The sequence below is a fragment of the Panthera pardus genome, unplaced genomic scaffold, assembly GCF_024362965.1.
Source record: "Panthera pardus isolate Hobbes unplaced genomic scaffold, ASM2436296v1 HiC_scaffold_1, whole genome shotgun sequence".
Classification (NCBI taxonomy): Eukaryota; Metazoa; Chordata; class Mammalia; order Carnivora; family Felidae; genus Panthera; species Panthera pardus.
Window position 1 is genome coordinate 50,586,188 of NW_026526654.1, and position 27,990 is coordinate 50,614,177.

Below are 27,990 nucleotides of genomic sequence, written 5' to 3' on the forward strand. Positions count from 1 at the left end.
TAGAGAGCTTGCTTCCAAAATACCTTGGGGACTTAATCTATCCCTAACCTCCTCCTAACCTGAAGGTATATAATGTGTTACGTGTCACAAACCCAGGTCAGCTCTCTCTGCCCATGGGTCCTGTCCCTGAGCATTAATAAAATCACCTTTTTGCACCAAAGACATCTTCAAGAATTCCTGAAAAATTTCTTGGCCATCAGCTCTGAACCCCCACCATCACTCCCAAAACCCCATCAGCTGATAAACGATTAACACCACTATACTAGAATTTAAACGAGGCTGTCCAGAGTGTTTGTTGATAATGAAATTAAAGGAAAGTTTTAGCATGGCCCCATTTTTTCCCCCATACCCATTCAGCCAGAATGAGATTTATGTTCCCTCCCCTTGTATCTGGTCTTTGTAACTGCTTGACCAATAGAATAAAGTATTTGTGACTTTAGGCCAGATTATGAGTTCAGACCTTAAGGAACTGACATCGTCCATGTTCTGTCCCTTAGGATTCTTGCTCCTGAACCCCAGCAATGAGGAAGAACAAGTGACCCCATAGACAAGCCCATGTGAAAAGAAACAACCATCCAACAACTTGCTACCCATGTGAGTGAACCATCTTGGAAGTGCATTCTTTAGCCCCAGTTGAGCTGTTTTAGCTGACACAGATGAGTCCTATCCAAATTGCAGATTCATGAGAAAAATAAGTATTTTTTAAGCCAATGAAGATTAGTTGATTTGTTTCACCACAGTAAATAACCATAACAATCCTAAACATTGCCCTGTTCTATGCTCAATTATTAATAGTGTATATATAATAGAATCTACCTGGATTTAATTCTCATTTAACCTCTGATTTTACTTTATTCAGTTAAACAGTTAATCACCTTAACTCTATCTTGCTACAATTATTAATTTCAATTTAGGTGTTGGGTGAAGGAAAAACTAGGTGTTGGGTTTTTTGGGGTTTTTTTTTGTTTTTTTGCAAAGATCTCAAAAAATGCAAACAACAATTTTCTGTGTTATGTTTTGGGACATGCTCATTGGTAACAAAAAGTGCTTAACTGTGTCTTGTACATAATGATTATTCCTGATAATGACTGGTACAGCAGCGTTTTTTAAATTATATTTCAAGCAGAGTTCTAAAAGCAGAATAATCATTCAGATTGATGGATTGATTTTTATAGGTATCTTAATGCAGTTGCTTCTTACAATCTATAAAAGTGAAGGTCAGCAATACTTCAAACACATGGAGCAAAAACAGAAAGGAACTCCAGCCTTATTTAATAAAAGAAACTAAGAAAAATTGGGGAATGGTGTCAAGCTTTGGTGGGTGGAAGTGGGAGGTATTTGGTTTATGAAATCTCTGTCATTACAGGTGAACAGTAAGAGGGAGACAATATCATTTCTATCAGCAAAGCACAACAGCTGAAAATCTTGTCCCTTACATGTCAAAATGATTAATTAAGATGTTTTAAATTCACTATTTCCTACCACATTGCATGACTCTGAATATATAATTAATATTTACAGAAAGTATTATATAATTGTACTTTTTATAGTATTCCATTTCAAACTTTTGTAAGAGGAGAGAGAAACATTGGTTTGCTGTTTTATAACAGACTTCCACATTCACTTGCCTACATGAGCTGGGCCTATTTTTAAATGGACATTTGCAAAATGACAGTTTTCTTCACTTTTCAAATATTGATGTTTCTATGTCTCATAAATTGAATGGACCACAAGATTGCAGATACAGTCTTATTTACTTATTGTGATTGTTCTGTTTGTTGAGGTTCGTAAGAATAAACACAACATTTAAAAACTAGCAGGAGTCATAATAAGAAATCAGCCCAGATAAGTTTACAATTTTCCCTATTCCAATTGGAAGCTAATATAATGAGGAAAATAACATTTTTCATTAGGACAGATACAAATACAATCTTCCCTATAAATAGAGCATTGTGCCCTTCACTAAAAACCAGAAATAACCAAATCAGAATTATAGAAGCTGGGTATATTCTAAGGAGAAACTATGGAGAGAAAAGTCTGTACAAGTAAATAAACACTATTGTAATGGATTCTAATAGACTTTTTAACAACTCTCTGTTCTTAGAGGAAAAAAAAAAACAAGACCAAAATGGAATTTAATTTTTTATCACAATACATAAAAAAGCAAAAAATAAAAGATAGGATTTTATACATAAATGAGACCCTTTTATAGATTTTAATGCCTTTGAAAGATCATGAATTGATGTATTTCCTAGCATTCATAAGTCTATTTAAATACAGGGTGGTTTAGGTCTACAAAGACAATGTGAACTCAATGTTCATGCAGGTGAAATAAATGGTAAAGTATTTACATTAAAAGTAAAACTTCAAAATATTTTCTGAATAAATTGGTTCTGTGTAATGTTTTTAATCTTATTGTGTTGGCATAATATTTAAATTACATTTGGGGACAGGAAATGCATGAAACATAGGGAGGTTTGTAATAAGGTAATAGATTTAAATCTGTTTCTGTTTCAGGGGTTAATAATGGACCTCCAGCTTATGTTGACAAAATGATAAAAAAATTTTCTCTACCTTCCATAGTAATGCTATGGCTTTGTATGTAATTAAATTTACTGAATATGTCAATCTTGTTTTGTGATATTCAATTAGATATATGTATTTATTTTCCATTCATTTGTATTTATTTTTTTTTTATAATTTTCCTCCCCAAGAAATTGAGGTTTTATTTATAAACATTATAATAAAATTATTGAATTGTTTCTTCATTTTTAAAGAATTCACAAAGATTTGGACATAATTAGGATTTAAAAAAAATAATGTTTATTTATTTTTGAGAGAGAGAGAACCAGGAAGGGGCAGAGAGAGAGAGAGAGAGAGAGAGAGAGAGAAGAGGGTCTGAAGCAGGCTCTGTGCTGTCAGCCCAGAGCCCGATGTGGGCCTCAAATTCAGGAATGGTGAGATCATGACCTGAGCCTAAGTAGGACACTTAAACAACTGAGCTACCCAGGCGCCCCATGGACACATTTAGGCTTGAACCGAGATTATTAGGAAAATACCGACAAAGTGAATTATAAATATTTTATAATTGGCCAATAGAGCAAAAGGTAGCTTGGATATGGCACGCTGTGATTTTAACGTTCTATTTGACATAGTCATATTTAAAAAAATTTTTTTAATGTTTATTTATTTTTGAGAGACAGACAAGAGTGTGAGCAGGGGAGGGGCAGAGAGAGAGGGAGACACAGAATCCAAAGCAGGCTCCAGGCTCTGAGCTGTCAGCACAGAGCCTGATGGGGGGCTTGAACTCACCAACTGTGAGATTATGCCCTGAGCTGAAGCTGGATGCTTAATCGACTGAACCACCCAGGTGTCATTGACATAGTCATTTTCATGACCTGAAACTATATATGGACTAATATTATCTGAATGAAAGTGGACTTAAGTATCTTTTTGAATAAGGAAAATAACATAATGTTATTTTATAAAACAAAAGCAGTCAAGGAGGAAGTCTTAAGCAAGATGCACAGAATTCTGTTTTTATCTAGATCCTATAAAGCATATATTATTAAATATTTGGATGAAGATACAGTAGACAAGTTCTCATATCTTCCAGACAGCACCAACCTAAATGGGTTCTTAGGTAAATAATTAAGTTAAAAATCATCTTTCCATGAGGAAGTGATAGGTTAGAAAAATAGAAATTTGGCTCTCATAAGGATAAATCTAAAGTCTTATAATCTGAATCTTCAATAACAAAGCTCCAATAGTTCATCAAAATATACTGCATATATATTTCTCTAAGGTGTTAATATATGTACCTCAAAAACAAAACAAAACCAAACAAAACTAAAAAATAGGTATGATCAAATTGGTTTGAGCAACAATTCAAGCCATATATAGAGATTTGTAAGATACAACAATAGAATATTAACAATTTTTTATTGTGGTACAGAAATTTAATATAAAATTTACCATTTTTAAGTGTATAGCTCAGTAGTGTTAAGTATATTTACATTGTTGTGACACAGATCTCCAGAACTTTTTCATCCTGCAAACTGAAACTCTGTACCCATGAAATGACAACTCTCATTTTCTCTTCTCTTGGTAACCACTATTCTGCCTTCTGTTTGTATGATATTGACTACTTAGATACTCCGTCGGTAATTAACATTTTATAAGTTCTGTTTTCTAGAAACCTGTTAACACAGTACCTCTCATATATATTTTATAACAGAACTGATGTCTCATAAACATATCTAAATATCACTTGTGGAACATAACCCTGTGGAACAGTTTTTGAGAAACACTCAACTACTATTTTTTATAGCAAAAGTAGTAAAATTTCTACTGCATTCTGCCATTTTTTTAAGGAGAATACTTGAAGAGTAAAATTTATAAGCTAGACAAATATAAGAGGAGACAAACAGAATTATGAAATAATTGAATTGGTATGCTGTGGGAAGAATATTTGATATTTGATTTGAGAAGAGAAGATGTGGGATCCAGAGTATAAGTTTATTTTATTATTTTATTTTATTTTATTTTATTTTATTTTATCTTATTTTATCTTATTTTATTTTAAAAGTTTATTTATTTTGAGTAAGAGAGCGTGCGAGAGTGGGGGACAGGCGGAGAAAGAGGGAGAGAGAATCCCAAGCAGGCTCTGCACTGTGAGCACAGAGCCTGGCATGGAGCTCGATCCCACAAGCTGAGATCATGACCTGAGCTGAAATCAAGAGGCAGACACTTAACCACTGAAGCCACCCAGGCACCCCCAGATTATAAATTCATATTGATTATTTACAGCGATATAATTTTTAGTAAAAAACTGAGTGGATATATAAATTTAATGTTTATATCAAACATTAGATATTAGTGGATATATCAAACTAATGTTAAGTCAGCCAGTAAGATTTCATATTAAAAAAAGAAGTAACAGGTTATAAAATAATTTGGCTATCTTTTACCAGAAGTTTGAAGTGCAAGATTATACAACTTAATGTATGAAATATTGTAAAAAACAAAGATTCCTGATGAGATACAAAGGTAGACCAAATGCCTGTTGAGTTTGTCTAATGTTATTACACATGAGCCTAGATTCTAAATTAAAAAAAACAAAAAAACAAAAAAACAAAAAACCAATTATTCCTTTTAAACTGAAACGGGATATGTATTGGATGATTTTTCCTTAAAAATATTTAGCTAATTTTCTCCATTACACTTTTCAACAACTTCTGCAAATATGATACACATTAATGTGATCTAATTAAGTAATGTGATTTTTGAATCAAAAATTCTGAAAATTCATGTAGTCCTTTCAAATTTCATATTAAACTTAACTGAGAATGATAAACACCTACCACTGTGAAAAATCTCAAGATCTACTCCCAGTGGGTTTAGGCAATGCTCATGTTCCTCTTCGCAGGCTATATTTATCTCTCCCTAAACATTATTATAGTCAGTATAATCTGTTGATGACCAAATGTTTCCTGGGGAGCTTCAGTTTTCTGAATAAATTTGTTTTGTTAAGTGTTAATTGTAGGAATGTCTTTGTAGACCCAAGAGAATACAGTAAAGAATACTGAATGCTTCCCTTAGTGAAATCTGACTTTCTGCTTATTTGGTATTTATGGGTTCCTAAATGATACGCAACCAGTAAATGTGTCCCAGAAACCCGCCTTCTTATTTGTTTTCCTCTAGGAAATAGGAATCATATCCTTTATAACAACGTAAAACTTTAAATATACAAAAACTAAAAAAGTTTTAAAAAGTGCTTAGCACAATCATCTCTGATATTTTTATAAGTACATACTGTCTTCACCACATATATCTTAATTAAAGTGCCGTGTTCAATTCAAACATTATGTTAAGTCTCTCAAATATGGGGGCTGGTATTCTGTTCAGTCACAGAAGAAATAAAATGTCTTCAATAGTTGAAATACTAAAAGTGAAGACACTTGACGTATTTTTTTTACTTGTATTTGAAAGCTCTGCTTTTACATATATTTTGCTTTTTATGTACATATTATGATAAACATCTTTGAGAAAAATGTTATGTGTTTGATCTTTTTCCTTTCAGTTTATGTGTCCTTGAATAAAGTATGATAAAGGAAGCTGTCATGGTAACACTGTAGCACATGGATAGATTGTGACAGAGGACTAGTGGGAAACAGAAGAGCACCCTTGCACTTGGCAGTGCTCTCTGAACATTTCCCATGCAAGTAACAAAATCATAAAGCCTTTTATTTGGCAGTTGTGCAGAGCGAGAGACTGATTTGACTCTTCTACAAAAATGCTCTGTGTTGCTTGGAATCATTGCCTATATCTCAATTATATTCTGTGGGGGAGAAATGAATTTGGCTATTATTTTAACTGACATAAAAGGGTAGAACTGAAGAGTTCCATCTTTTCACTAGCTCCTATGGATAGTGAAATGGGAAAATGAGTGGCTAGAATTTACAACCTCTTCCTTTAACAGGCTGTGACTGTTGCAAGGACAGAGTGGTAATATAATGGGTTTGTCAGGAGTCTGCAGCTGAGAATACCAATATCTAATCCCCTCCATTGAGAGAAAAGACATTTTAGGAAACTAGGAAGCTTTATTTGCATTTAAAAAGCTATGTTGTGTAAACTCAAAGTAAGTTTGTTGCAAAGACCATGTAAGAAAGTGTTTAGAGTGATTAATGATTCCATTTCATCTATAAATGCCATGTAGAGAAATATAAAACCAGCAATTGTATCAAAGTGCAAGGTCAGAGTACATAAAAGAGTGGAAACATTCAAGATAAATACTCTTAATGTTGATTACTTAAGATGCTGAATGTTTTTGTTCAAGCATGGGTCACATTCCATAACATAATAAAATACATTTGCAACAACCTCAGCATATAGTGTACTTTACATGGCTTTAGAGACGACATCACAGTGATTTTACATTATAAAGTGTTTTTATATAACTGTGGTGAAGTTGTCAACTGGTTCTTGAAAATCCTATTCCTGCTTTAGTACTCATTCTGTTGTTAGTATATTTCACCCACCAGGCTCTGTTAGAATTTAACCTCTATACTATAAATTTTTTCTGAGTCACATTTTGATAAAACATGGTAAACATTTGAGGTTTAATAAATTAATGAAAATCTTTCTGTCATTTGTTCCTGATACCCTTCCTTTGAATAATGTGCTACACTCATAAAAAAGGAATGAATTATGGGGTTGTTAATTAATTGTCTCTTATAATTGATGTATTTATTTTGATAAATGTTGGAATAATTACTTATAATTACTTCAAATACTCTATCAACTTTTAAAAAGAGCAAATTAGAAAATTGGCTTCTTATATGCAGAATTTTAAGTAAGTGACAGCTATAAAAATACACCTGTAAACGTACCATCTGCCACAGTGGTGGGAAAGCAAAGTCAAAAGCAGAATCTAACATGAGTTTTTCACTGATTCTGAGCTTGTTGCTCAAAAGGTTGTGATCCGAACCATTCAATGGGGTCAGAATGCAGTTGGGATGGCTGGTTTTAGATTCTGTTCTTTCTGTATCATTTAGAAACAGCTTTATTAAGATATCATTTTCAATTCTTCACATACTCCAATATACTTAACAATAAATGGACCACTATGGAGATGCAAAGTTTATGGCAAGCATTTGCTTCTCTACAATGTGTTTCTAGAATTTTTTACCAGAATTGGAAAACTTAGACTAAGGCAGGGGACCTTAAGGGGGTTCTCTGTTCCAGCTGTCCTAAATTCACTTTTGTTTGTCTTGTAGCCTTGGAACAACTCCAGTGCTAGGAATTAGAGACAAATCATCCTTTCTTACATATCTTGTTTTTTGTCCTTTGACTAAACTCAAATCTCTCTTGTGTCTTGCATCCTTTGAGCTGCACAAATAGCTTGAGCACAAACTTAACTGGGAAAGTAAATAGTCATTTGCTGTGTGACTAAACACGGAACATGTGAAAAGAAAAATTTCCAAGCCTATCATGAGCATTGAGCATATAGAAAATAATCTTCTAGAGTTATTTATCTGTCCACTCTATATAGTTCTCCCCATTTAAAAAATGAATTCAGCATTCATGGAAAATGCCAAGTTGAGAAGTCTTCTATTTTTATACATAATAACTGTAGCATTATCTACTCCATTCTGAAACAATGCCTCAGGCCTGAGCTTGAGGAACCACCTATGCGGATCAGGATATTTTCATCCCTGCTGCCTTAGTTCAGATACCAGAGGGTGCCAATCATGTCAATTTTTGTCCAGAAGATACATTGAGTCTTTTGTGTAGACCTCTGAGAATACTGGTGGGATATGAAATGGATACCTAGATCTTCAGCTAGATAGACACTGGAGATACACAAAAGAAAGTCTAGCTTCCATTTCTAGCTTTAAACTCCAGGGTTTGCTTTTTTTATATCTCCACGAATTTTGGAAAGATTTTTTTCAGTCTTTCTGTAATCAATATTCACAAAGCTTCAGCAGGGTTAAAAGACATATATAGAGTATATTAAATATGAGGCATGCAGTGGGCTAAAATTCTTATAGAAAAAGTACCCTATACATACATATAGATAGATAGATAGATAGATAGATAGATACACTATAGATACACTATATATCTCTATATATCTCTCTCTATAGGAAAATACATATCTATAGTCATATATATATATACATATGTATGTGTATATAAATATATGACATTTATTTAAGATCATTGTATACTAGAAGTGGGTAAGTTTGCTGAATCATTTTCTTAATTCAGTTCTGGAAAATGGCAAGTATCTGAGGCATGTAGCTCTTTAAGCAGGAGTAGAGTTTATGATGATACTTTAAAAATAGATATGATGATCTGTGTTATTGATAGACTGAGTGACTGAACAGAGACATTTTACATTCTAACCGGAAGATGAATCTCTCATTAAACATTTACATCACATGAATGCACAACAAGATAGATAGTGAGGGAAACATGTTTTTAATACACATATTTCAAGCATTTCACATAACTGAAACAAGAGGCCAGAGAGAGAAAAATGATCTGAAATTCAGAATAAGATGAGAATGCTCATATAGTATACCTATTACTGAGGTCAGCTCTTCTTAATGAGTGAACACAGCATCGTGTGTAAGGAAGTTGAATCACTATGTTGTACACCTGAAACTAATGTAACATTGTCAACTACACTCAAATCAAAAGAAAAAAATTTAAAAGAATGGATATTTATAAATATGCAGATAGTAGAAAATAAAAATAAGTGAAAGACATTTCTCATCAAAAATTTTTTGACTAAAAGGATTTAAAAACAAAAAAAAATTAAAATCAAAAAAAGTGTTAAAATGGAATTATTTTAAATAGTTATACCTAATGAAGATTTGGTTCATTTAACTAGGATTTTAATTTTTTTCCTAATGTTTCTTTATTTTTGAGAGAGACAGAGCATGAGCGAGGGAAGGGCTGAGAGAGAGGGAGACACAGACTCTGAAGCAGGCTCCAGGCTCCCAGCTGTCAGCACAGAGCCCAATGCAGGGCTCAAACTCAGGAACCACGAGATCATGATCTTAGCCGAAGTTGGATGCATAGCAGACTCAGCCACCCAGGTGCCCCTAACTAGGATTTTAAATTAGGCAAAGGAGCCACTCCCAGAGTAAAAGAAAACAAAACAAAACTAGACTCAGAAAATGAGAGTGGACCTTAATATAAGGAATTTGTACTTTAACAAAGATAAGTACCTGCATTTTAAGATGCTATTTTAAAGACTACTGCTATATATTTTTAGTTAGAATCTCAGGTCATAAGAAATAGAAACTCATTCAGGTTTATTGTGTTAACAAAACTTTATTTTAAGAATATATACGGCAGTGTGAAGAACAAGGGTATTAGTAGCACCACCACACTTACAGTAATTGGAAAACTGTTCAAGGTACTTCAGTAGATCCAGTCACCTTGGAGTCCCTGTGAAGACCCTATGACAGCAGCATTAGCAGTCTGCTTCTGACCCCCTCCTCCCAAGTTAAGAGTGCCTGGTTTCCCACATTACATTGTCACCCAGAAGTAAGAGCTTCGGCTCCTGAGTCAACTATGTTTGAATTTGTAGCCCAATGAACTTGGGCTTGTAGTTCAATTTGTAGCCCAATGAACTTGGAAATGTTACTTAACCTTTCTAATTCTCATAGGTAAAAAAGAAGATAATGATACCTACCAAATAGAAGTGAACTTGAATAAGTTAAATATCTATTAACCACTAGTATTTAGCCATTTCATAATAATCATGATTCACTTTTCTATCTTTGAGTTCCCCTACTTTTCCTTAATTCTGCTTTCTCATGACTTGTTTTCTCCAGTTTTATCTCTCCCTACTCTCACAGACTCACCAGGTATACCTCTATTTTAAGGAAATTATCTTTAAACACATGAACGTATACCTTGGAATACGCAGAACCATTACAATAGATATGACTATGTAGGAATAGTTTTAAGGGCTTGAATATTCTAGATCCTAATCTTCTCAGGTTCCATTCCCTCTATTTGCTCTATCAGTCATTCACCCTGCATAATTTAGTACAGGTATGGTGGGAACTTAGTCTAAATTATTTTGCTATAAGTCTTGGAAATCATATGGGAGAGAAAACAGCATCAAAACTGAATTAAATGTATCACATATGAAAATGTCTGAGAAATCTGGCTTATTTCAAACTATGTGCAAATACTTACAAACAGACAAAACAAGCAGAACTGGTATGAAGTGCCCGAACAATCTAGAAGGTTTATGTAATAAGATTTGGGGGTCAGAGTATCAGAAGCCAGAAATTAGCAGTAAATATTCAAGTCCAGAAGGCAAGGACCTCACTCTGAGTAGAAACTATGGTAGCAGTAACAGAACATTGAGGACATACAATATGTACGAATATAGATGATTATATATATGTGTGTGTGTGTGTGTATACACAAATATATATATATATACACACGTATATTTGCGTGTACACTGAAATTATGTACTGAAAACATGTATATATATGTATATGTGTGCTTATATAAAACTTTAAACACTCCTTTGGGCAACAAGGCATATTGATCAGGTCACTTAGAAAAGATTATGTAGGCAAGGATTTCTCCATAGCAACATATTTACATAACTTCTTTCATTTTTTGAAAGTTGCAAAAAAATTGCCTCACTCATAAGAAAGTCTCAGGAGAGAAAAGAAAATACATATTAATACCATATAGAATGCCCAAATGTGTTTTATTTTCCACATGTTAAACATGAGGAATTATTCTCAGTCATTCTTAAGCAACCTTGAGCAACCAACTCAGTATTGTTAAGATACGCTGATTGTTTAAATCTAACAGTAGTGTTTTTCAAAACTACCAATTTAGTTTTGAGATATATACATATATATACAACACACACATATATGTGTACATATATGTAATATATGCATTACATATATATTATATGTATATACCTTACATATGTATTTAAAATATATGTATATATGTATTCGATATATGTTTGACATATATTTGAATTGGTAGTATGTATGTGCATACACACCCACAACTTTGGCTAAAACTATTTAAGACATTACCTAGTTTCTTTCTATTTCAGTATGTATTATCCAATAAAACATGTGAAGATATTTTATATCATTCTACAATATATTTATTGCAAATAATCTATCCTATCTTATTCCATATTGTAAATGCTTGTTTCTGTTTCTCATATTTTAAAAATAAAATTAGATTCCATTTGCCTGATGGATTATTTTAGCCAAAAAAAAAGACAAATAAATGACTATAAAATTGTATGAACCGTAAAGTTGTAACTCACAGTTACCTGAAGCAAGTGTATGACATAACCCAAGAAAGAAAAGGGCCATGTTACTAATAATATTTTAGAAGGTGACCAGATGTTTCATTACCATATTTAATTTCCTTCCCCTTCAACTTTAAAATAAGTGATTACCTGAAGCATTGATATAGTAGTTACAAATTGTATATCAGTTAAAAAGAGATAATGGGTTGGGGTAGCCAGCTATAGCTCCTAAGGATTTTACTCATTATGACTCTTGACAGAGGTATGGAAAATGAGAAGAGAATATGTTAAAATACCTTTTTCATACATATCTTTCATGATTATATAAATATTAATGATTATATGGTCTTCTCATATTACACATTCTCTAAGACTTCACCTTTCCTAACCTAACTTTTAATTGAGTAACTGTGCTCATACAGGAAATAATGTCTTTCAACACATTTTAAATATATCAGTTTTCTTTTTCAGAACTGTTTCCAAATTTTGTATTGTATATTTTATAGTTTCATAGGATGCTGAATACACCTTTTAAGAATAACATTTTTGGTTTTTCATTCAACAATCATTTGGTAATATTAACACCTATATAGGTCTTGGTTTGCCACTTGGCAGTCCCACTGGAATGTTTTCAGGGAGTATTTTGCAATCAATTATCATCCAATAATTTTGAGTATTATGGAAGGTCAAAAACTCTTGTAAGGTAAGGTAGTATTCCAAATACAATGAGTTTACAATGTTAACTAATGATAATTTTCTTCCAAAACATTTTCAAACTTATATTTCTTTTTTTTCTTTTAACGTTTATTTATTTTTGAGAGAGAGACAGAGCACGAACAGGGGAGGAGCAGAGAGAGAGGGAGACACAGAATCTGAAACAGGCTCCAGGCTCTGAGCTGTCAACACAGAGCCCGACGCGGGGCTCGAACTCACAGACCGTGAGATCATGACCTGAGCCAAAGTCGGACGCTTAACCGACCAAGCCACCCCGGCGCCCCTCAAACTTATATTTCAACAAGCTCTTTTTCTTTCCTTTTCTTTCCTTGTTTTTACTATTCATTGACATCACATTAACTCCATATAATTATATCTTCTATATGTGTACAACTCAGAATCTAAATTTTTGTTTCTATATACACTAAATTTTGTATGTTGAAGTCACTCTTAGACTTCTACATAATTACAATGTGCCCCCTCTTATAAATACAGACTGGAGTTTTTCTCATTATATATTCTCTATATAGTAAATCACTTACACTGACATATACCTAACACTCATGCAGTTTCAGTCTTAACTCTACTGCTTGTGAGTAGGAAAACAGTGGAGCATTTTTGTATCCATAACTGTTTAGCATTCTTTGAAAATTAGAATTTTGAAGTTTGCTTTCATCTGCAACACAGTAAGAACAATACCAGGTACTTTATTCTTGGGATCTAAACACTCTGATTACATGGTCTTCAAAATGCTAAATTATTGGGGCGCCTGGGTGGCTCAGTCGGTTAAGGGTCCGACTTCAGCTCAGGTCACGATCTCATGGTCCGTGAGTTCGAGCCCCACGTCGGGCTCTGTGCTGACCACTCAGAACCTGAAGCCTGTTTCAGATTCTGTGACTCCCTCTCTCTCTGCCCCTCCCCTGTTCATGCTCTGTCTCTCTCTGTCTCAAAAATAAATAAACTTTAAAAAAAATTTTTAAAAATGCTAAATTATTATTAGACATGTCTTATCAAATACTAAGGGGCCACATATTACATGTTAATAAAATACATAAATTCAGATTCTGGTTTTCTAGATTGAAGTGAGAGGTAGTATTTTTTTTTTTTTTTTTAGAAGAACTGACTGGGTCCTGTACCTTGTGAGATTCACTTCCTTAAAACTCCCATCATAATTGCTACTCTCATCACCATGTAGCCTTAGAGAATCTTGTCCTAAAAACGACCAAATTTAAATTTGTGCCCCTTCCTTTTCCGTGATTATACATAAGGTAAATCTGTAACATTTTAACAAAAAGTATGGGCAGTGAAGGGTGGCCTGGGTGGCTTAGCTGGTTAAGTGTCTGACTCTTGATTTTGGCTCGGGTCATGATCCTAGGGTCATGGGATCAAGCTCCATGTCAGGCTCTGTGCAGAGCTTGGAGCCTGATTAAGATTGTCAATCTCTCTCTCTCTGCCCCTGCCCCTCTCCTCCCCAACTCAAGCTCTCTCTTGAATGAATAAATAAATAAATAAATAAATAAATAAATAAATAAATAAAATGGGATCTTCAAGTATGGCTTCTGTGGAGTTAAATGATTCCTTTTCTAAAAGTGACCAAATAAAAAGTTTTGAAAAATTAGATTTAAATAGGGGACTCAAAGTCAAAAGTCTAGGTAAGCTATACATGGAAAATGATGTTTGTACCAAGTAACTAAACAAGTACTATGGTAACAAGTAACTGAGATCAAAATTCAATGCTCAATAACATCAGAGTCCAACTTAGTGGGACAAGAGGACTACAGTTTAAATTTACTCTACTATATTCAAATTCTCATAGACACAGTCTCCCTGAATCTTGGGCTTACTATTCTCAACAAAAAACCATCAAATTAGCCATGGAAGAGGAAGAAAAAGGAGATTCATAAATTGGAGATGTTTTCTGCATGCATCTGGCCTGGAAGTGGCTCAACACTATCACTCAATTTCCATTGGCTGGAAGTTATCTCATGACCCCACATAGACACCAAGTACCAGGGATATATATCCTCCTTTGAGCCCTGGGAGAAAAATGAAATAGTTTACTGAACACAGCATTGTCTCTTCTATACAGCTGTTACCTGGTTTCACCATATTTTTCTCTACTACCCATCAAAGCTATTGTTATCAAATCCTTTATTTTCTGATTCTCCCTTCTGTCTAAAAATGTTCTCTTACAAGGGACATGCTTTGCCATACGAATGGGTTGTGCTGAGGCTTTGAGGGAAACTAAGGGAAATGGAAACACACAAAAAAATTAGATTTGAATACTGATGTCATAGGTGGGAGACTTTCCTGATTAAGACAAAATAAAATATACATTTTACATATACATCATTGAACATATACAGTTCTAATTAAAAGACATTTCAAAGTGAAAGGATTACAAAAGAGACTATGGAGAAATTTATTCTCGGACAAGGATTTTTTGAGTTGTAAAACACAAGTTATCTTGTGCCAGAATGTTTCCTACGATAAAGATTTTTACTTTAAAACACTATTCTCTTTTTAAAAACTCCTTTTGAATCACGTATTTCCAAATTAAATGTGATTTCAGAATGATAAGTATGGAAACTGCAAAAGCTCTCATTATTTGGCCTGGTTTAAAGATGGAACTTGAGATTTGTATTAATAAATATAAATTAATCCCAGATTATTTCCAAGTAGGTATTTTGAGTGTGCTAACAATGTCTAAACAGCAATTTAGAGTTCATTTAAAAGCCGTAAGCAGTGTTTTATGTTGGCTTATTCACAAGTTTAAAGGTGTGAATGTCTTTTCCTGAAGGATCCTCTAACATAGCACCTGCCGCAAATGTTCACTTTATCACTCTTGCCAGTGGCTGTACACGCAAGAAACTAATTTTTAAAATTTATTTCTAAATCCACATTAGAGACATTATCTCACTAAGCTTCCCCCAAATCCCTATTATATTTATATTACTGATGAGGTAAGTAACACAGAGAGCACTAAAGGACTTTTCCAAGGTTATATGTATAAAAATGGTGCAGGGACCATCCCCCATACCTTCAGATGCCTGGTATAGCAATCCTATCTCTTAGCTTTGCTTTAGTTATTTTGCCCAAAGGAAAAGGTGTCCTTTTATAACAGACACCTAAACTTTTCCCAGGAGGGGAAACACTTTAATAGCATCATTTTTTAAAATACTGGAGCTTTCAAATCCAACCTTCTCCATATCCTCCAGGAGAATACATTATCAAATGTCTAATCTCTCTCTCCTGCCATCAATCACTCTTCTGACCCTCGGCCTTTGATCCCATTTTAAACAAACAATGTTCCATTCTAAACAAAATAACTACTAAAACTTCCCTTTGATCCAGTTAGCCTTTATATATAGCATTACTTCTTCCTACCGTTCCAAAAAGGAAATGAACATGTAGTTGAAGTATACACTATATATGTTTATCACTCTTATTTCTTGATGTCTTGTATTGAAATGGTCTTCTAGGTTGAATGTGAAATCTCTTTTGAAAGCTACTATTAACCTCTTAATAACCAGCATCAAAAGTTTCTATCCATTTTTTTATTTCTTCTTTCCATTCTCTTTCCTTTCTTGTTCCTCCTCTCCCTCTTCTTCATTATCTCATTCTCTTCCTTCTCTCCATTTATTTCTTTCTTGAGTGACCTTCCTTAAATTTGGAAACATAATACTTGGACACAATGGAAATAAAACATTCAACTATTTATATTAATATTTGTCAGATGGGTATTACCATAATTTTAGGTAATATGGTTAACCTCTATCAATTTTTGTGATGTATGATTTAGTCCTGATTGGAAAACAGATATCACTCTAGATATTTCAAGGAGGGAATTAAGTATACAGAATTGGAGGGGCACTTGTGGTTTGGGGTCCAACATATGAGGTGCTTAGTAGTTGTCATCCATGCACACAACAAGAAAAAAAGGGATGAACAAACTGAAAATATGCAACTCTTCTTTGATCTGTAAGAGAATTGAGATCAGGGAAAACTTCTGTCCCCAGAGTTGAAGAGACAGACAAAAAGAAAGAAGAGGCTTCCTTATGGAGGTTTTCTGTTTCATGGGAACTAGGACCAGGGAAAGAACACCTAAACTATAATTGGTGAATTGCTAGAGGCTCAGTGTGGACACGTTTGAGAATCAAAGTCTCCTAAAAGTCCCAGTTTTAAAGAGGCATTTGTACTGGCAGCCAGCCCAGGCCCCTGTGGCTGCTCAAATGGAAGACACCAGCCCATAAACCCCCAGGGCTGACCCCACTGCCATGTACGTGCTTGAGGTTAACTCTTCTAGCTGTGTACTTGAATATTACTGGCATGGCTCCTATCACTAGCTTCTACTACCATGGGCATGACCATGTGAGATACTGCAGCCACTGAAGTGTGAACCTGCAGTCTAAGCCCCTACAGCTGTGTACGGGTTCAGATTCAGTCCTATGTCCATTTACTGGCCTGCACCACTGGGCTAACCTACAGCTAGCCCTTTAGCTGTGCATCTTGCACAGTCCAGCCCAGCTCCCAACACCAGCCTCTACTGCTGAACACAAACCCAAGGGGAGACCCTGCAGCCACAAGAGTACACACTGACTGCTAGGGCCCCCAATCTGATTGTGGCCTGGATCTGGCCTTGGCCCTTGTGACTGCTGTACCACTAAGCTCCCCTCCAGCTCGTCTCCCAGCTGTGCATCCAGCACAGTCAGACCCCCATCACTTACATACACACTACAATGTTCCTATGGGAAGACTATGCTGCCACAGGAATGTACAGACATCCAGGGTTTCCACAGCTGCCTGTGGGCTCAGAGACAGCCCTATCTCCTCTCACTGGCCTGCATCATTAGGCTTCCTCCCAATTAGCCCCTCCAAATATGCATCTGTACATCACCAGCCTGACCCCTTTCACTGGCCTCCACTGCCATATGTGTGTTCATGGGGAGACCCTGCAGCCACAAAAGTGCACAAACACAGCAAGGGACCCCGCAGCTGCCAGCACACCCATAACTGATCCTAGCTCCACTGCCGGCCCTGGCCTTCACCACTTTGTGTGTGTCTGCAAACAGTCTCTAACACTACACAGGCACCTGCAGCTGGCCTCTCACAGCTGAATATATGCACACCACCAGCTCCTGCCACCACCACTGCCTGTCCTTATCCCTAGCGCCTCATCCTAAAGATGCCACTGAACACCCCAACAGCCCTTGAAGCCACTGTGGGTCTCCCAAAGAAGTCACAAAGGATTGAGCAGTTGTCAATGTGGTGAATATATATAGTGGGATATGATGCCATTAAAATGGGGAATAAATTGCCATTTGTGACAACACGGATACATCTCAAAGGCATTATGCTAAGTGAAATAAGTTAAACAGGGAAACACAAATACTGCCTGATCTCAATTACATGTGGATCTACAAACATCAAACTCATAGAAACGAAAAGTAAAATGATAGCTCCTAGGGGCTGATGGGTGAAGGAAATGAGGAAATGTTGGTCAAAGGGTATAAACATTCAGTCATAAGATAAATAAGTTCCATGGTTCTAAAGTGCAGCATAGTGAGTATTGCTGACAATACTGTATTGTATACGTGAAAGGATGAGAATAGAGCTTTAATTTTCTCACCATAACAACAACAAAATTGTAATTATGTTAGGTGAAGGATGTGTTGATGAACTATATTGCGCTAAGCATTTTGCATTATATATGTGTATAAAATCATCACATTATATACCTTAACATTACACAATGTTATATGTCAATTATATTTCAATAAAACTGGAAAAAAATTTTAAAATCTACTGTGCGGAAACTGATGCAATCCTAATATAGTCTTTAGCTTATTTAACCATATTATACCAATGTTGATTTCTTAGTTTTGATAAATGTACATGGTTATTTAAAATGTTAACATTAGTGGTAGCTAGGTAGAGAGTATACAAGAACTCAGTTATATTTCCAGCTCTTCTCTAAATCTAAATTATTTATAAAAAATAAATATCAACCCAAAATTAAAAAGAAAAAAAAAAGAAAGCAAAACAAAACATGAGTTCTCTAGGGACACCCAAAGATAACAAGAGAGACAGAAACCGCAAGAGCAAATTTTACCCTCTTATACCACAGTTGCAGCAAACAATAAACACAGCATAACTCTGAGCCAGATAAATGTAAAACCGCACACTAAAACCTTTTTATCTAAGTGTTTAGCCCAGTACATTCTGTCCCACTTTCAACAACAACAACAACAACAGAATTACAAGGCATACTAAAAGGCAAAACACACAGAGACTGACTGTGTGTTGAAGAGACTGTGTGAACATTTGAGTTGTATATAAACCCGTTTTTAAGTTTAAAAGATAAAGGAGTTGAAAGTAGGCTGGATAATTTACAAAAAAGAAAAGAGGCAATACAAGGATTTGGCTGCTACTGATACCCATGAAATCTACAGCAGCTGCTGCACTATATAAATGCTTTTGCAACTACTATTTGAAATGGTACTGGGAGTTTTAGCCAGTGCAAGTAGACAAGGCAATTGGAGAGATAATAATCAGAACGGAAAAGTTATAAAGCTTGGTGGCAATGAATAAATTGAACTTTGGGGAAATGCAAAAAGTACATGAGGAAATTACTGTAAATAATAACAGAATTTAGTTACATAATAGGAAATACAATTACCAAGCAGATAAGGCAAGAAAAGTGTGAACCTCAGTCCATAGTTTTATTGTTAAAAGTTGTATTTGTATTTAAAAATATATATCCTTCATATATTTAAATGTATATACAGATAAAGCAAATTAATAATTTTATTAATGCTCTTCAGAACCAAGAAATGAGTGTAACAGAAGAAAAAACTAAAGTATAAAACCATAATTTCACTAAATCCCTTACATTTAAAACTTTAAATATCATTAGAGACTCATTTTCTTTTAAAAAATAAATGTTTACTTTTGCCCATGTAAAGACCAAATACCAGTAATAGTTCGGCAGAAACAAGCGTGACTAATGCCTAGACCTAGTGTCTACATATATTCTCCACTTAAAGGACACAAGGCTTCTTAATGAAATAACAAACCCTGGGTCTTGTCGAGATGTATGAAATGAAACTGTAATGTCTTATGCCACAAAAGCAAATAAGCTTTCAAAGACAGATTGAAGTGTTCACTTGGCCAAAGAAGAGGTAATTGGGGCATTAAAAAAAATGACTAACATTGATTCAAACTGATTGAATATGTAAAAATCCAGTTCTACCAGGGTCAGCAACTAGGTCACCAATATCATTTAAAATGCCAAGCAAAGGGAAATAATTAAAAGTTAATCTTGTATTTTCTGAAATAATTATTACTGGTAACAACATAGCCCTCTCTGATGAGAGAAATTCCTTTCTACAGAAGTCCACCTAATAATTGTGGAAAGAAATAGAAAATCATAATTTTGGAATCCCTAATGAAAAACTAATTCAACCAAGTTTTCTTAATGTGCAACTATTTTATAAAATGCTTATAAAAACTTTATAATTCCAATAATCAAACAACATCACTAAAAGTGAAATAATCTATTATTATCTGGGATATGACAAAATATCAGTACATGCCACAACTTCTAAAGTGTTCTTAGCAACAACATTTGAACCAAAATTTAATTCAACAATTAGAAGTAACTTTTAATTCTTACTCAGGTGGATAGGGTGAATAGAATTGCAAGTTAACACCTCAAAGTGTCAGATAAACAATTGAAATTCTCACACAAACAAATCAAAATATGACATTTGTAACCATTTTGTATTTTGTAACCATTGGGAAATTTACATAAAGTAAATATCAAATGATGCTAAGGAGTTATTTTTAATTTTGTTATGGTGATATCACTGGTGCTATGTAATGGCCATTTTTTAAGAGATGTCAACTAATATAGAAGGGCAATGACATGCAGGAGATTTGCTCTAAAATATTTCAGCAGCAAAAAAGCTAACAAACACCAAAAAAAAAAAAAAAGTAGCTAAATTTGGTTCTAAAGCACCAAATTACTGATATGAGTTGATCAGTTTGGGTGATGAGTCTTTAGAAGTTCATAACCTTCTCTCTAGTCTTGCATGTTTGTAATATTTCATAGATAAGAAATTAAAAGCAGTGAATAAATAGATGAATGGCTAAAAAAAGAAAAAAATAGGCTGGCAGAGAAAATAGAACAAAGAGTCACTATTCAAATTAAGCTTTGGAGAAAACAAATACAGAATAAGATCAATGCCAGGAATCCTAAAGCTTACATTCAACCAATAAAAAATAGCAATAACAAAGTCTGGAGCAAGATAAAAGGAAATTTTATTAATGCAATACAACCAGCTGCCCACTGGACTTCCTATGCTGAGAAGAAGTAACAATGATAATTTCCAACAGGTTGGAAAAGTATAAAGCTGCTGTCTGGATAGTTCTCTTACCAGGATCCAGGTGCTGCAGAATAGATCCTGAAGTATCTCCAGATAACCCCAGGAGACCAGAGGAAGACAAAATTGTAAATGGAAAGCATCAACTCCAGTGTAAGCCTCAGGATAAATTCCTAAGTATAGGTCACAGAAATTGGAACTATGAGAGAAGAAATAGCGTATCTGGGACAAGATTCATGACAATGACACTAGTTGAACGATAACGTCTAATAGGAACTTGGAATCTAAAGGCTTTGAGATCCAGAAAAGTGGAGATACAGACCAACTGCCATGCATCCATTCACCCTCCATAGTCAGCAGAGGAAGACTACTTCTCCTAGTCTTAGGTGGACCATGTTTCTCCAAAGATGAAATCAAGTGAAGATTTATTTTTCATAGCATTTAAACAAGCTAACAATAGAAGTAAAACAATACCAAGAATTAAAAATCCTTTCCAGCTACCCTTGACACAATTAAAGAAGGATTCAAGGTCCATCAGATCAAGAGACAATAAAGGGAGATACTTCCAATACTCCAGGCAAGGTGTTGAGCAGGAGATGGTGACCAGGTGTGGATCCTGTAGGTCCCAGAGGACTTGAGTTGACATCTTCTAGTGAGGGGGGTATTACAACTCTACAATGGGATTCCCAAACATGCAGGTGTAACAACAACTTCACTTACTAGAGATACTAAATGTCAGTTCAAACTGCTTCAGAAATATATATGGTGATGTTATTTTTTCTGTTTAAAGCAGTATATTTTATTGTTTTGTTTTCAAGTTCCTTGAGGTATAATTGACAAAACTGTAAGATATTTAAAGTGTAGAATGTGATGGTTTGACATATATAGTGTCAAAGGATTCCCCCCACCAAGTTAATGCACATATATAAGCTGACGTTCTTAAAGGTCCAAGTAACTGTAGTTGTCATAATTTCCAGGTACATACTTTGGATTCAAAGTGTGATCTACGGTCCCAGCATTGGTATCACCTGGGGATTTTTTAGAAATAATGATCCCTTTACAGAACTATTGAATCAGCAACTGCATTTTAAGCATATTCAGAGACAGTCTGTAGATACATCAAAATTTGAAAAGAACTGTTGTAGAAATCTGTGGAATTAGGAGCTAGATTACTCATTGTAAAAACAATTTACCAATCCTATTAAAATAAGTTAATTAAACCAAATACACTCTTAGTTTTCAAACACAGAATTTATACCCAGGTATATACATGTAGCACATTACAAATAAGTTGTACTACCATATTTTTACTTTAAAATCTTCAGGTTCCAACTAACAACTGACCAAAGAGAAAATCTCACTGTCGAATAGCATTTGATTTGGAGGTCTAGGACCCAAAATTAATTTGTAAATTGGGATCCTAAATACTTTACTATGTATACCATAACTAGCATATAAATATACTATTAAATATACTACTGCAATAAAATCTTACATTTCAGAATAAGAAAACACAAATTTTCAAATGCAAAAAGAGAAGGAGAGAAGAGAGAGAGAGAGAATGAGAGAACAGGAAATTAGGCGTTTTGAAAAACCAAAATACTAAATAGAATTTGGTACAAAAACTAAATAGAAAAATTAATAGTCTCAACTGAGAAATTAAACACTTAAAAAATTATAGTGTCTCTAATATCCATAAAATAAGAAAAAAGACATTATGTGGTAGGAATAAACAGATTTGTGAAATTTTAATATATTTTTCTAAATTTGGAAGAAAAATTCAACTAATGGACTGAGTAATACTATGAACATAGATAACAATAGAAATTTGAATCTGAGGACAGAAACTGAATATTCTTCCAAAATGCAGGTGATATGAGCCAAAACGGAAAGTGTTAATGAAAACGTAAAATGCTTGATGATTCAAAATTTCTCTTATCCTTCTTTACAGGCATTTCACAGAGAAAAATGAGATACCTGAGATGCTATAAAAATAAAATAAAATTGTAACTGAAAATGTTCCAAAGCAGAAGAAAATAAATCAATTAAAATAAAAATCGAAAACAGCAACAAGTATAGAAATGTTTATAGGAAGAGGAAAATAGTTATCCACAAAGGAAAAAAGAGTCCAGTTGGCATCAAAATTTTCAAAAGCAACTCTGGACACAAAAAGACAGTATCAATTTCGAGTTATTTTTTGCAAGCTATAGAGGCTAACACTGGCTTTCTTAAACAAATAGGGGATTGATTGGAGAGCTGTTACAAGTGGATCATATAACTAATATCAGTATAGATGAGTAGGTTCAGAAATTAAAAAAATAAATGAAGACATTTCACAGCTTACACTGCAGAGATAATTTGGTCAGGAAACTACTGTTACCACTACTGGGTGCTGCCCTTGCTGAGGGCAGACATGAACAGGGAGTTCCAGCTTCTCTGTCATCTCACCTTCAATCTCTCTCTCAATCTCTGTCTCTGTCTCTGTCTCCCCAGCTTCAGTGCTTTAGGAAAAACAATGTATTTGACTGATGCTTCTTCTGACGCTTATACCTTAACTATTAGTGGCTGATGAGAAGAAAAAGTCCTCTCATGATCCTACAGGTATGATGCAACAAAGCATCACACTAACATTATGAAACTTGGAAAGCTACCCCAAATACCAAGAATTGCCCCACCTTTTATCACTTAATGTGATACGAGTAGAACCTCAGGAATCCCTATCGTCCATTCTTCTGTCTCCACAAGCTCAGTGCATGACAGAAATTGTAACTCCTCTCTCACCACCAGAATTAGTCATCTCAGAGAGTCAGGTAACTGCATATCTTGCGTAGGACTCAGGCACGAGGATCTTCAAATACACAGGAGGCAGGCTGACCTTCCAACAATAGTGGAAGCATGTTGATTCATAATGAGAGCACTTCATTCATAATGAAAGGATATTGTGATTCATAATGAAAGTACTTCTCTTTGGAGTTCTCATAGCATGATATCAGATTTCATAATCACAGGGGAAAATGGTAAAAATTACCTAGCAAATATTAGTGTATATTAGTGTCAACCCCACTTCTAATATTTGGTCTCAAATCTATGAAATTTGAAAATGGGAAGAACAGTAATCTAGTTTATTAGGTCAAAAAGTATACAATATCCTAAGGAATAGCACCTTTACTCTTCTGAACTGTAGTCTTCTAGCATTTCAATAAAATAGAAGGCTATATTTTCTGGCTGATACAGCGTTATGATAAGACAGGTATATTACATGGCATCAAGTCTTTATTTCTCTCACTGCAAAAAGAGTTTTTCTTCAGGAGCACAGTTGTACGATTTAATAAGTTTTAACAGATCCAGTAAACATACCGATACAATTAATAATAGAAATACGATGGGTAGGATAATGTGTCTTATGTCTGATCCTGCTGCCCCCACCGTTATAGGAAAAGTCCAAGGCAATTAATTTGTTTTCCATCTATTCTTCTTCTCCCCTATATTTAGTACCTGGAAAGACAGTAGCCCAGTCCTCAACTAATTTCTGCTTTAGGAAAAAGCTATAGGAGTCAACTCTTTATGTGAATGTGCTAGAAAACATGAAGTGTAGGTTATTAAGATAGAAGGGCATCTCACTGCAGATATGACAGACTCAGCAGAGGCTGTGTTTCTGTCACTGACCCTAGGTTCCTTCTTTTAGTCATTCATGGACCCGGCCTGGTCCAGTGATGGCTGTGTGAATGCTGAAAATTTAAAACTGTGGGCAATATTGAATAAGGTTGAGGATACTTAAGTATAGGTTACCTCTAGTAAAACAGGAGATAACAAAAATAAAACAATGCATATGAGAAAACAAGATTAAGGGGTCAGATAATTTTTTTTTTACTTTTTAACAATGTTTATTTTTGAGAGTGAGAGAGCAACAGAGAGTGAGTGAGTGGGGAGGAGCAGAGAGAGGGAGAGACACAGAATCTAAAGCAGGCTGCAGGCTCTGAGCTGTCAACACAGAACCCCATGTGGGGCTCGAACCCATCAACCACCAGATCATGACTCCAGCTGAAGTTGGACGCTTAACTGACCGAGCCACCCAGGCACCCCTCGATAATTTTCTTTAAGCAATAGTTCTTATGTTGGCCTGACAGGTGGCATCTTCCTTGATGGGTACTTATGTTTTATACCATTCACTGTGGCGTCCCTAAACAGAGCCTGATCCTCTATCCTTTTCAACAACATTGTAAATACACAATATTTTATAACTAAATATATTCTAATTTACAACAACTAAAATTAGTTGCATTTATTGTTCTGAATTTAGAACTCATACAGTAGATGATATCAAAAGTGAGTTAAAATGTATGGAACTGACTAGTTGTCAGCGGCAGAAGGCAAAGAACTCTAGTTATTTGTTAATCTGTGGCAAAATATTTCACAAAACTGTAACCTGTGTTATTCTCAGTGGCGGCTCATGTTGCCAAGAACCTGAGCATTACTAGAACCATCCCGTAAATCTCAAAATGTAACTGTGTGTTGGATGCTGCTTTTGACTTTTACCAAATTATTGTAAGAACTGAGACTCATTAGAACAGGTGGTTGTGAAGACGCAGCCTTAGCAGGAAGTAAGACTGAAAAAATTTTCCCAAGAGACTCAGTAGAAGCCTGCCAAATCAAACAGCCAACTATCAGATATCAGATGCTACCTTTCCACCACAGCCTGTAATTTTGATGCCCTCAAGTTTGCTACCATAAATCTAAGAGAGAGGAAAGGGCTCAGCAAAAAGGCATTGATAATAGACAAAGTCAGATTCAGTGCTTTGTCTAGACAAGGTTTTCCATGTGTTCCCTTGCCCGTATAACTTACTGAAAGAAAACAGATCCAAAGCCAAATCAGTTTCTAGTGATTTATATTGCCAAAGATACCACAAGCCTGGCCTGAAAAGCACAGTGGCTGTTTGATTCCTAAGGCAAACTCTGGGCTTCAAACCTGTACCAGATGGAAGCTGGCCGTGAAAGCCATACAGTCACAGTAGACATTGAGCAGGGAGACTATTCCCAGTGAGCAGAGCCAGAGTCTACAGAACACAATGAGACAGGAGTCAACCCAGAGAGTAAAACTAGTGTTTCTACAAGTAATTTACAACACTGCCAACATAGGCATTTTTCAAAATTCTTGCTTAACAATATTTTATAACTCCTGTGGATCAGGGACTGCCTGGAATCTCTGATTCTTTTGTTTTCTTTTCTTCTTCTTCTTCTTCTTTTTTTTTTTTATTGTAGTGTAGTTGACACACAATGCTACATTAATTTTGGGTGTACAACATAGTGATTTGACAAGTTTAAACATGATGCTATGCTCACCACAAGTGTAGCTACCATCTGTCACCGTACAATGCTATTGCAATACATTGACTATATTCCTTATGTTGTGCTTTTTATCCCCAAGACTAATTCATTCCTTAACTGGAAGCCTGTATCTCCTACTTGCCTTTACTTATCTTGACCATCTCCCCATCCCCCACCCCTCTGGCGACCATTTGTTCTCTGTGCTGACAGGTCTGATTATGCTTTTGTTTTGCTGTTTATTCATTTGTTTTGTTTCTTAGATTCCACATATGAGTAAATTCATATGGTATTTATCCAATAATTCCACTACTGGGTATTTACCTAAAGAAAACAAAACACTAATTTAAAAGCCTATATATATATATACATATATATATATGTATATATATATAGGCTTTTATGCTGCTCATACAGCACCAATGGATACTGGCTGTGAATTGTTAAGATATTTTTTTTGTTAGATTATAGGTCACCAGACCACAAAATGCTACATCCAAAATGATAAAGTCTACACCACACTTAGAAATTGTAGACCTGGATATGGATGATAAAGTCTACACCACACTTAGAAATTGTAGACCTGGATATGGATGTGATAATTATTAGGCTTGAGTTGCTTCATTTCAGGGAAGTTGGAGTTTGTGTTACTGCTAGAGGCAAGTCTGAGCATTGCTATGCCACATGTAATGTCCTCTTTTTCAGAGTACAGATGCAGAAGCCTCTCTGAGTTTTAGGTATGTTACTGAGGTCAGGTTTTTGGGAGTCAGATTTTTGGGCCCAACCACGACAGAACCAAGGCCAGACCTGAACGTCAAAGCACAGTCAAGGCTTTATTGGGGCAACAGCACTAGCTGAAGGGAGACACAACACCAACAGAAAGCAGGCCTCCCCAAACAAAGAAGAGGTCCTGCTTATATAGAGGAAGTCCCCACTCAGTTTCCACCCTAGCACAATGCTAATAAGGCACAGAAAAGTGACTTGTTCTGATTGGTTGATATTGGCAGGTGAACTCAGGGAGCTCATTGTTTTTTAAAGCTAAGGTCTTTGAGGTTTGTGGAGCCTCTGTTTCTTCCATGAACAAAATATGGCTGTGGCTGTTGTTTGTAAGTCTTGCTTATATATTGGCCACATCCTGGTTTTGCTTGGTAAGAGAAGCGGTTCAGCAAAAACAGCCAAGAGGAAGTGTCCCAGGTATATAATGTTTTTCCTTAGGGGCCTGTTCCCATGGTCCCTGGCTGTGTAGGGAAGGCGTATGGTGACCAAGGTAGGCAAGACATGCTTTCTCCACTTGAAGCTAAAGATGTCAGTGTGATAAGTACTTGATAATGAGGATGTAAACAAAAATGATAGTTTTAACATTACTGTGAGAATTTACGTGACAGAGATACAATTATAATTTTATCTCATTCTTCATCAATGATATAATAATACTACATGTATTTACTCTTAATTCAAAACATCCTTGAAATGTTTTTTTAATGACTCTCCTTTCAAATTTTGCAGGTATAAAACTGTATGTCAGCAAAGAGTGACTGACAAGAAGAAAAGAGTTAAACCTGAGAGACCTAATGCATAAGAGAATGTTGGAGAGATTTTATTTTCCTTTGTCACAGATGGGAGAAATTTGAAGAGGACTAATGGTTTAGAGAACATTCCTATATACTATAAAATCTGGAGACCTGCCCATTAGAATCTGTATCTGTGCCCATAAAAGATCTACATCTTGAAATCAAAGCATCT

General features: G+C 35.0%; 1 long non-coding RNA gene across 1 annotated transcript; it reads left to right on the forward strand.

Annotated features, from left to right (window-relative positions):
- Window positions 1–501: 501 nt before the first annotated feature.
- LOC109247181 (uncharacterized) lies at window positions 502–27,984 on the forward strand. Its single transcript, XR_002071622.1, has 2 exons — window positions 502–594; window positions 27,754–27,984. It is a non-coding gene; the product is annotated as an uncharacterized LOC109247181 (long non-coding RNA).
- The last annotated feature ends 6 nt before the right edge of the window (window positions 27,985–27,990 follow it).